Genomic DNA, 10,173 nt, shown 5'->3' with positions numbered 1-10,173 from the left:
GAACGGCTCAGATTGATCGAGCCCCCAGTTCATGCACTTTCCTATCATTCCCGTATGATTGCGATGAGGACGCGGTTGTACATGGTGGACTTCACCCGGGTCTGCGATTATTGGAAGAACAAGCTGAAGAGTGATGATGGCCCGTTGATTAGGTGGGTTGTACCGTGGTGGCACCTCAAGTCTGTCACTGGAGTGTCTTCCTTGGATCCCACTAGGTCCGTGCGCATTCCGGGATTGGAGTTCATGGTATGCATCTTTCCGGAAAGATTGATGAGGCAAGTTGGGTTGAAGCGGGACGATCCCTAGGCTTGATACCGTCCCTGAGATCTGCTATGGCGCTTACTACAGAGAGCCGAAGAGAGTGGGCTATCAAATGGGCCCAAAGAAACATGTGGTTCTTGAGTTTCTCCGCCAATGCTTTGTGGGTGTCGGACTCTTATCTGAGGTGGAGAAAGGCTGCAACTCCGGAAGAGCGCGAAAGACTGAGGAAACGTGAGCCTGTTGACTACAAGGTGCGCGAGGGAGAGAAAGAGAAGGAGAAGCATCTGACAGAGGGCGAAGAAGAAGCCGGGTTTCAGGTCATTCACCCTTCGAAGAAATCAAAGACTACTCCTGTTGCGGAAATGGTGGTTGGCAAGAACGGAAGAGTCAGGCCTCGAGAAAGACCGTTGGTGATTAGGTCTGAAGTGGTGCAAGAGCGCCCGGCTCGAGGTCGTGACAAGAAATATGACATGAGTGACAAGGGCAAGGGGAAGATGGAGGAATAGCCCGAGTCTTTATTTATTATTTGATTATTATTATTATTGTTGTTGTAATAAAAAGGAGGGATTTTTAGAATCCTAGCCTATTCTATTTTTATTATGTAACTTACTACTATTATCAGAAAGTGAATGAAATAAAAAGGTTAAATGGTTATGAAACCGTTGAGATTTTCTACTTATTATTCTTGTCGAATTTCAAATGCAATGCAGATGTCCTTCTATTTACATTTTTTCTTGTGATGGATATAATAGGTTGAATCCCGTGAAGGATTGCCTACGTATTCACTTAAAAAGCGAAATCAAACCCTTGCGCGTAGTTCGAGTAAATGTAAAAGAATAATTGTTCGAAGCAAGAGCTTGTAATGAACATGGAAAATAAGCATGAGCTTTTGCTTACTCTGAAGGTGCGAATTTAGTTTATTTGATGATATGAGGATGACAAGCTTGTCAAAATACAAGAGCACAGTTACATTTAGCTTATTTCAGCTTGGCCAGGGGCCGTTTATTTAGTGCCACAAGAGCGACACATGGGTTTACGCGAGGCGCGTTTTTGTCCTATTCTAGGCATAGTATCGTTTCAATTGGTCGAGGTTTGTGGGGTTTGAAAACTCATTCCCATCTAGGTCTGTGATTCTAACCGCACCCCCTGGGAGTATGGATTTGACTAAATATGGTCCGGCCCAATTAGGTTTGAATTTTCCCCGTGGGTCGACGGGTAAAAGAGCTCTAACCGATTTGAGTACTAAGTCTCCTTCTTTGATGTTTCTTGGCCTAACCCTTTTGTTGAAAGCTCGTTTGATACGGGCTTGATATGTTTGGACATTATGTAAGGCACGTAGCCTACGCTCATCCAGGAGGATGAGTTCTTCATACCTGTCCTTCTTCCAATCGGCCTCCGGGATTTGGCTTTCTAGTAGAATACGCAAGGATGGTAATTCTAGCTCGACTGGTTGTACAGCTTCCATGCCGTAGGTCAAATAGAAAGGAGTAGCCCCAGTGGGTGTCCTGACAGATGTACGATACCCCCACAAAGCAAAGGGTATCTTGCTTGGCCAATCTCTATAGTTGTCAGTCATTTTCTTGAGAATTGTGACAACATTCTTGTTTGCCGCTTCTACCGCGCCGTTAGTCTGTGGTCTATAGGGCGAAGAGTGGTGATGCTTAATCTTGTATTTGGCTAGCAATTGCTCTGTTTCAGCTTGGAAATGTGACCCATTATCGCTAATGATCTCATGTGGGCAACCATATCGACAGATGATGTTGTTTTGTATGAATTTGGCCACATTTTTTGCCGTAAGGCCAGTGTAGGAAGCCGCTTCTACCCATTTGGTGAAATAGTCAATCACCACTAGAATGAAACAGTGACCTCCTGTTCCGGCTGGGGTTATTTTCCCGATTATGTCAATTCCCCATGCGGAAAATGGCCAAGGAGATGTCATCGTGTATAGCAACGAAGGAGGGACATGTTGCACATTCCCGAAGATTTGGCAATTGTGGCAATGTCTCACGTATTTGATGAAATCGGATTCCATTGTGGTCCAATAATACCCCAAACGTGTGATTTTCTTTGCCATCATGGGCCCACTCATGTGAGGACCGCATTCTCCGTCATGGACTTCTTCCATCACCTTTCGTGCCTGTGAATGATCGAGGCAACGTAGGACTACACCAAGAGATGTTCTTTTGTATAATTCTCCTTGCATCAGAATGTATTGGGAAGCTAATAGGCGTATAGCACGTTGTCCCCTCTTGTCCATATCCGGTGGATAGGTACCATTAAGCTTGAAATTCAGGATTGCTTGGAACCAGGGTTCCGGTGCGATTTCCTCTTCGTCGGTGATTTGATGGACGTAAGCCGGCTCTGACCGTCGTTCGATACACAAAGGCATTTCCATCATGTGATCTGGCATATTTATCAAAGATGCAAGTTTCGCAAGAGCGTCTGCAAATTGATTTTCCTCCCGAGGTAGGTGTAGGTATGTTACGTGATCAAAGAATTGAGCGACTTGGTCTATCCTAGCCTCGATAGGGTGCGAGGCTTTAAAGCCGGTTTTCCAGGATCCTGTAACTTGGTTGATGATCAGTGATGAGTCCCCATGTACTCGGAGGTTTTTGATGCCTAAGCTTACTGCCGCTTGTAGCCCAATGAGACAAGCTTCGTACTCTGCGGCGTTGTTTGTCACCTCGAAGTCGAGTTTGACAGCAATCGGTGTATGCTCACCTTCAGGAGAAATGAGCAATACTCCTATTCCGAATCCTCTTAAGTTTGATGCTCCATCAAAGTATAGGTCCCAGGAGTCTACATCTGTTTGAAGTATATCCTCGTCGGGAAATGACCAAGTATCTATGGTTTGTGCGTCGTTGATGGGATTTTCTGCGAAGAATTCGGCGACGGCGCGACCTTTTATGACTTTTAGTGGCACATATTTGAGGTCGAATTCTGAGAGCATCAGAGTCCATCTTGCCCAGGGCGTCCGTTGAGGACGGGTTTCTCGAAGAGGTATTTGACTGGATCCATTTTGGAGTATATCTTGACGGAGTAGCTAAGCATGTAGTGACGTAGCTTCTTCGTTGCCCACACAAGAGCGAGGCATGTCTTTTCGAGTTGCGAGTATTTGCACTCATATTCCAGGAACTTCTTACTTAGATAGTAAATAGCTCTTTCTTCGCTTCCTACAGTTTGAGCCAACATAGCACTCATGGCGGTTTCAATTCTTGTGAGATATAAACCAAGAGGTTGATCTTGTTGTGGCGGCATGAGCACTGGTGGTTTAGCCAATATCTCCTTGATTCGGTCAAACGCCTTTTGGCAATCATCATCCCACATGGTGTGGTCTGTTTTCTTGAGTTTCTTGAAGATAGGCTCGCAAATCATTGTAAGTTTCGATATGAATCGACTTATGTACTGTACTTTTCCCAGGAATCCTCTGACTTCTTTTTCTGTTTGAGGTTGTGGCATTTCGATCAGAGCTTTGATTTTGGAAGGATCTATTTCTATACCTCTTTGACTGACGACGTATCCCAGGAGTTTCCCGGATGTTACCCCAAATGTGCATTTACGGGGTTGAGTCTCATGTTGTACTTTCGTAGCCTTGCGAAGAATTTGCGAAGGTTTGCAATGTGTCCCTCTCTTTCCTTGGATTTGACGATCATGTCATCTACATATACCTCAACTTCTTTGTGCATCATGTCATGTAGGAGTGTAGTTGCGGTGCGTTGGCATGTAGCTCCGGCGTTGATCAATCCGAACGGCATTACCGTGTAGCAATATGTTCCCCATTGGGTGACGAATGCGGTCTTGTGCATATCTTCCATGGCCATCTTGATTTGGTTATAACCCGCATATCCGTCCATGAATGATAGTAATGCGTGGTCTGCAGCGTTGTCTACCAATATGTCAATGTGAGGTAGAGGGAAGTCATCTTTCGGACTTGCTTTGTTCAAGTCCCTGAAATCAACACAAACACGGATTCTCCCATCCTTTTTGGGCACGGGCACTATGTTAGCTACCCAGTCAGAATACTCGGAAACTTTGATGAACCCGGCTTTGAATTGCTTGTCAACTTCTTCCTTAATCTTTAGAGCCCATTCTGTTCTCATTCGTCGAAGCTTCTGTTTTACAGGTTTGAAACCTGGTTTAATCGGAATTCTATGTTCGGCGATATCCCTGTCGATCCCTGGCATGTCTTTGTAGGACCAAGCGAAAATGTCTTTAAATTCATTTAGGAGTTCTATGAAGTCGGCCCTTTCGGTTGAGCTCAAGGTGGTCCCTATCCTAAGTTCTTTGGGTTCTAGTTCGGTTCCAACATTGATGGGTTCGGTGTCCTCTATTACAGGTCCCCCTTCCCCTTCCTGTAGTATTTCTTTGGCTACGTAGGAGGTATTTCGGTCAAGTCTGGTCTTGGTCATCCTCGGTATCATCGTAAACGAATGCACTCAAGATAACGCAAAGAGTAAAGCGGGAACCTGATTTATTCATATTAAGATTTGAGTAAAGTTGAAACAAAGAAGCCAACTGATCCATGGTCAGCGGCAAAGGGACATAATGGTGGGGCATTTCCCGAACTACCGTGACTACTCGAGGCTAAGCTAGGAGAAACAAAGGGAGTGGGGATGACAACAGGAGTAGATTCTCTAGTGACTCCTCTAGACTCGACTCGACTCCGACTCGACTCCGACTCCAACTCGAACTCGTCGTCTTCTGGTTCTCCTTTGAACATCTCTCCTTCTCCGGTAGTGAGCTTGAAGAGTCTTCCTTGGTTGTTGGTCCATTTGATAGATTTTCTCCATCCTTTCTCGCGCTTTGTGTCGATTTCTGTGATCAACGCGGTGGGGTTGAAGCGATCGTCCTGAAGTATCATAGTAATGATCTCATCCTGCGCGGCCCTAATGAATCGATCTTCTCCAAACAATAGGCTAACAGCTTGTTCGTCGAAGCAAGGTGCTTGACGGGTTTTGATGGTAGGAACCGTTTCGGGAGGAATGAAGTAGAAATCGTGAAAGATCTCGATTCCGGCTAACTTCCTCTCAAGATAATGCCAAGGTTCGGGAAATCCGTGAAAGAGTTCTGAACTTCCTTCTTGCACGAAGTACCCATTTAGAGTGGGGAGATATGGCCTCATTTGGACTCCCACGTGCTTGCGATTTTGGACTTGAGCGAGCATTTCGAGAACTTCTTCTTTTGTGGGTTTGTACCCTAGTCCAAGTGGTATCCTTGTCGAGTTGCCTTCCTTGTATGGTGCGAAGGTGTTCTTCCGAATTGGATTTAAAGGCATTCCAGGGAAGTATCCCTGGGATTTGAGTATGTGGTTGACCACCAAGTTGGAGTAGGGATTATAGTTTAAGGGTGCCAACTCACTTTCTATGACATTTACACTTTGGAAGCCCCCAAGTTCGTATACGGGATCCGCAAGGACTTGATTGTTTGATTGCTTCTCGATTATTGCCTTGATGGGTGACGAAGTGATCGTCACTACTTTGCCATTTAGTGGAATCTTGATCTTTTGATGAAGGGTGGATGTTACCGCTTTGGAAGCATGAATCCAAGGCCTTCCCAGAAGTATGTTGAATGAAGCTTCGATGTCCACTATTTGGAAGCTAACCTTTCGTTCAATCGGCCCTGTGGCTATGGTTAGGTTAACAAGTCCTACCACTTTTCGTCGCGTACCGTCATATGCACGAACACCTTAATTTGTAGGAGTCCAATCCGACTCCTTCATGCCTAGTTTGTATGCCGTTTTGAGGGGTATAACGTTGACCGCGGAGCCATCGTCTACCAAGGTCATTGGCACATTTTTCTTTAGACAAATGACAGTGATGTATAGAGCAAGGTTGTGACTAGCGCCAAAAGGTGGCAAGTCTTCATCCGAGAAAGTAACTGGATTACTTAGCTTAGGTGATTCTTGGAAGACCAAATTGACTACATCTTCAGGAGTGGAGTTATGTGCCACATTCAATTTGGCCAAAGCTTGTAGTAAAGCTTGGCGATGTGGAAATGAGCTTGCCACTAGTTGCCAGACTGAAAGATCAGCCTTGGTTTTCTGTAATTGCTTGAGCAAATGATCAGTGGGGTCATCTTCGTTGTCATTTGGTGTGATGACATTGGTTGGACCGTTTTGAGTAGTGCTTTGATATGGACGACCCGAACGAGTTAGGTGATCCACATCTTGGTCTTCACCATTTTGGACTATTTCCTTGACTAAGGAGTTTTCAATGAGGTATTCGTCTTCATCATCATCGGCCCCAAACCCCATTGATTTGACTAGTTCCTTCATTCTCATGATATCACTTTCTAGTCGTATGATTTGATCGACTAGTTTATCGACCACGGTGACTACTTCTTGCATAGTGGCATTTTGAGAGAAGATCAATGGTACGCGTTCTTTAGGTATTGCGTTGGGATTGCGCAAGGTCGTTACCATGTTTTCTAGTTCCCACACTTGTCTATCTACATTCCTTGCCCATGTGATGAAGTCGGAAATGGTAGGGGAGATAGTGGAGTAGAGCCTTTCTTTCTCAATTGCATGAATTTCATTTTCGGTGGGAGAAATGAGGTGTGAGCAATCTAAGATAGATTCGTCACTTGTAATCACTAGAACTCCAAGAGGATTCTGAGTGTTGTTGGGCTTACCTCCTGGTGGAATTGGAAGTCGACCATCTTCAATCATATCTTGAAGCACGTGTTTCAACTTGTAGCATTTTTCTGTGTCGTGCCCTTTGCCCCTATGGTATTCACGATGCAATTTTCATCCCAAAACTTGGACTTCCTTTCGGGTTCGGGAGTAGGTCCAATGGGTTGGAGTTTACCTTGCTTCATTAACCTTTTTAGAGCGTTGGAGTACGTATCCCCAAGGTTTGTGAATTTCCTTGGTGGAGTAGTTTTCTTGGATGGCTCGAGAAGGTTAACTTCGTCGGTCTTGCTAGTAGAGCCGTATGAACGACTTGTGGACCCTTGATATCCTCGACCTACCGTTTTGGACAAGAGTCCTTTGCGGATGTCATCTTCAATTCGTGTCCCTAATACGGTTAAGTCCTTGAAAGTCTTGATGTTTTGATATCTCAAATGGTTGGCATATATGGGCTTGAGATTATCCACAAACTTTTCCACAAGAGTAGCCTCATTCGGGAGTTCAACTAGTTGAGTACTAGTCTTCCTCCACCTACTTAGGAAGTCGGTGAATCCTTCTTTGTCATCTTGGGTAAGAACCTCTAGAGTACGCATGTTGACTTGGATCTTGGCATTATCCGCGTATTGTTTCGAGAACTCGATTGCGGCGTCTTCCCAAGTAGCGACCTTCTTGTGATCTAAAGTGTAGAACCATTGCTTCGGGATGGTGTCAAGAGATGAAGGAAAGATCCTTAAGAACATCTCGGGTTTGATGCCTTTGATAGACATGTAATCCTTGAAGGCACGGATGTGGTTCAAAGGGTTCTCATGTCCTTTAAACTTAGGGATGTCCGTCATGCTAAAGTTAGTTGGCAATTTGGAATTGACGGCTTCATACTTGCGATTGTTTTCCCTATAAATGTCATCCCCCTTAAGGTACATCAATTGCTCCTCTAGGTATTGGAGTCTCTTCTCGGCTTTGCGCTTGTCCCTATGATAGGATTCTCATCCCTTCGTCATCGGAGAATCGTAGTACTTCACCTTTAAGGGGAGGCAACCTTCCCTCTACATCAAAGATACGGCCTTCGATGAGCTCGAGGCGGTCATAGGTTTGGTTTTGGGTAACTTGCATTTGGGCTAGCGCGGCCAGGATTCGATCATTACTATCTTGAATTTGCTGGAGATTTGTTTCTTCACTTGATCCGGGCATCTTGGAAACTGGATAAGAGATCGGCGACGAATCAAAACACGATCGACCATTCTATCACACTTGCTAAAAGAGGAAAAGTTTTAACTCGTTAAGTGGGTGTGTGCCACTTGTGTTGAGTGGATTTTGAAGAAAGACAAGGTCTTTGAAAATGTGTGTCCTAGTCAACTGTAGTGTAGTTGTAGGAGTGGACTCGAAGTGAGGTTTGAAATGGGCTTGTGGCCCGAATTTTGACACGACAAACGGACAGAGTTTTGACCCGATTTTGCGCTAATTGAAGGCCTCTTTTTTTTTTCGAAATTTTGTTTTGAAATTGGGTTTTGATTTTTGAAAATTCGTCATGATTTGTTTAGAAATGGTGATCACGTAAGGTTTACATATTATAACGGGATGCTGAGTGCATTTAGAAGGGTTTTGGTTTAAAGGGTAGGTTGCCATACCGAACCATCAAACCCGAAGTCTGTGGAGAGGCTCGTGCCAAACAAGAGTAAGGCCGATTCCTAGTCCATTTCCTCAAGTAGTGAAGGCCCTTGATACAAACAAGAGTAAGCATCATGGTATGGATGACGTCAATCGCTATCCATCCTTAGGCCCAAATAAGAATTAGGACCGTTTAGACGGGACGATTGGTCGAATGGGTTGGGTTGGGCCTAGGAAGGCCGAATGAACGATCTAGGAAGACCGAGTTATGAAAACCGACAATTGTCTTGTACAAACTTATTCCCTAACCTTATTCGAGTTTCACCCTTGCTACACGTAAGTGTATTTTCCCAAGAGTCGCCAAACGTGACGGGGCCGCCCGGGGCGCTTTGGTGAAGGTCGAAAAACAAGCGTTTGCATTTTGTATGGAGTCGCCACCAATTTTTATGGGAAATTGGAACCGTTCAATACCTCGTGTCATGTCAAGACACAAAGTAGTGACATGAACACTAAGCAATCGTTACCCTTAGCATTCTATGTCTAGAATGACTCGTGGATGCCAATGAACACGGGTGCTCACGGAGATCCGGAGTAAGGGGTGAGGGTACGATTAGGAAGCTCTTTTGATCGAACACCTAATCCCGCCCGCCCGATAGCGCCTCTAATGATTAGGGGAAGTTATTCGTACTTGATATATCGTCGGCTATATGCATGCAATGCAACATCCATTAGATTAATCCTAGCATGTGAAGAATTAACTAAGTCGGTTAACACGTAATTAACATACAATTGGGTCAAATTAGGAATTTAATGCTCATTTACATGTGGAAACATACGAATGAAAGGAATACAATAACTATGAATTACAATAATGAAAATTACATTAATTACATTGATTGGGCAAGCATTTATGCTCTAAAAATACCTTTAAAACGGATAATTTGAGAAAAAGGAATAAAAGAATAAAATTACGAACAGACAGGGCCGATGATAAATACGAATAATAGTCAATTAATACGTAAGCTAATTAAACTAGGTCAAGGCGGCTGACGGAGTTCGAGGCCGTAAATCATCCCCGAACAAAGCGCACGGGATTCATAGCCTTTGGAAGAGGCGCGGCGATTCTTTGCATTCCCAAAGGGAGTTCTCGTCGTAAGCTTAACCGCAAATCGTTAATGTCGTGCGGAAGGAATCAGAACTACGTGGTGGGAATTAGCACGTGGTATGGTCGTAAATAAATCCTAGAATCTGAGGAGAAGAAGAAGCGAGACCTTTCGTAGAAGTATGAGCAGAAAGCTCTATTATACTAACCACGTGAGGAATAGGAGTTTCAGAGACTCTTTGGAAGTGAATCTGGAAAGATATAAAAAAAGATCGTAAATCATGCAAAAGAGCAGGGAAGAAGCGCGTATAAATGCACGTCCATGGAAGCGCAGCAGCACTGCTGCGTCCTGCTTCCCAGGATTTCCTCTTCTTTGAAGAAGATTTAAAGCGTTTGAGTTATGGTAGGGTGAAATATTGATTATCTTTTTGATAATACGGGATATTATTTGCGAAAGATAAAATTTATGAAATATGGAATAGAAATATAAGACATTCCAGAACATTCGAGCTCAAAGTTTGTAACGATTGCTCGGAAAAATGGAGGCGGTTTTGGCCGGACTCAAGAATGTACTCTA

The sequence above is a fragment of the Silene latifolia genome, chromosome 6 (genome assembly GCF_048544455.1).
Source record: "Silene latifolia isolate original U9 population chromosome 6, ASM4854445v1, whole genome shotgun sequence".
Classification (NCBI taxonomy): Eukaryota; Viridiplantae; Streptophyta; class Magnoliopsida; order Caryophyllales; family Caryophyllaceae; genus Silene; species Silene latifolia.
Note: the sequence above shows the minus strand (reverse complement) of the source record.